This window comes from Olea europaea, chromosome 19 (assembly GCF_002742605.1).
Source record: "Olea europaea var. sylvestris chromosome 19, O_europaea_v1, whole genome shotgun sequence".
NCBI classification, from domain to species: Eukaryota; Viridiplantae; Streptophyta; class Magnoliopsida; order Lamiales; family Oleaceae; genus Olea; species Olea europaea.
Genome location: NC_036255.1, coordinates 7,382,383 through 7,384,486, shown reverse-complemented (window position 1 = coordinate 7,384,486; position 2,104 = coordinate 7,382,383).

The window sequence follows — 2,104 nt, the reverse complement described above, 5'->3', positions numbered from 1 at the left end:
GCAATTAAACGGACACTTAGGGTGTGTTTGATTACATTTATTTTCCATGAAAAATATCAGTTTTCCACCCAAATTCCTACTTGAAGTGTTTGATTGCTATTTTTTTCCATGAAAAATATTTTCTAATTTTTGAAAATATGACTAATTTTCCTTGTTTTTAAAGAAAACATTTTCCTTGGGTAGAGGTGATTTTTATTTTCCACAAAAGGTGGAAAACATTTTCTTTTCTATGTGATATTTTCCTTGTCAATCAAACACACTAGAGTGTGTTTGATTACATTTATTTTTCATGGAAAATATCAGTTTTCCATTCAAATTTCTACTTGGAGTGTTTGATTGCTATTTTTTTCATGGAAAACATTTTCCAACTTTTGAAAATATGCCTAATTTTCCTTGTTTTTAAGGAAAATATTTTCCTTGGGTAGAGGTGATTTTTATTTTCCACAAAAGATGGAAAACATTTTCTTTTCTAAGTGATATTTTCCATGTCAATCAAACACACTCATTTTCTTTTCTAAGTGTAAATTTTGATGGAATAGTTGAAGATGAATTTATAAGATGATATGACAGTTACATCAGTTTTGTGTGAAAGTAGCACCAACTTGGTGCAAACCATTGGAGATTCTCTAAATTAAGTCGTTGTTTGGTTCAAATAAAAGTTGATGAAATATATAATTGAAAAGTTGTCAATTCCATAAAATATGTGATTAAAATTAATTGTTGATTATGACTCAGAGCTTGTTTGGTACAATTTAAAAGTAAATTAAAATTAATTTTTTGACCGTTATTTCACTATTCATTTTTGAATTCTTTTTTCATAGGAAGAATCCACTTTATCTCTAATGGTCAAAAAATTAATTATCAAAACCCCTCCCAAACAAACAATTACATTTTAATTCACTTTTGTCATTGAACCAAATAGGGGCAAAAACTTGAGAACATCTCTAAAAACTTAATTAAAATGTAAAATGCTTTATATTCCAGAGAGTTGACTCTTAAAATTAGGTTTAATAGAGTTTTTAATATATTTGAATATTTTAATTATCGACGTCTAAAAATATATTCTGTCATACCCCAATCTTATTTTATATTTTGTCATAACCCAATCTAAAAATATATATTAATTTATTTCGACGTTTTGCTACATGATAATTTTGCATGTGTCTCACTCTCTATTTTGACTTGAGCAAGGCAATTGACTCACTAAGTCTTGTCATTGACTTTATAATTTCATCCCTTGCGATAGGGATGGCAAAAAAATTCGTCCCGAATGAGTTGGCGGGGCGTGACGACCTGTCGTGAGGTGCTAGGATGCCCTGCCCTATATTAAAAATAAATTTATTTATAGACAATTTACCTGTTAAAATTTCATTTTGAATTTGTATTTTATTCTCTAGTAATAACATAACTCCAAACTTTGAAAATGTAAAAAAAAAAATATAATAATAATAATAAATAAATAAATAAAATAAAAATTAAACAGGGCAACAAACGGTGCAAAAAGTTGCCCCATCCCCACCCCGAACCCACTCCGTTACCGTCACTACCTTACGGGTTTCGTAGAGACTGCCCCAAGCATGAGCCTCATGCACATGCCGAATCCCTTACTGCTATATTTCCATGTCGAACTCCTCGAGAATTCGAGGGGTTCGAATTAGATTGGACAAAGAGTCAATTTCGTAATTCACGGGATTTTGATGCATTGTGAAAAGAAGCACTCATTGAGAAAATTATCTTATCAACTTCTAAAAATTAGCATAGGATCATTATGATCAAGGAAAAATACATGAGAATCAATGTAAAAAAGATGGATTATGCCACGTGTACAAAATGCTTTACACCCTCTCATAATGTCAAAGTGCTTGTATACGGAAAGTGTACACACAGAGCATAATCCATAAAAGATAACCCGTGAAAACAAATGTCAAAGAAAAATTTACTAACACTAACCAAGCATCTATAACCAACCGGAGCAAGACAAATGGAATCAAGGATGCAAAATCTTAACCTAACTTCATTGGGATTCTTTTCCTATAAATAGTTAGGATAGAAAAATATAAACATTCTCTTAAAATTCTAGATTCTAGCCAAATTTTCGACTTCC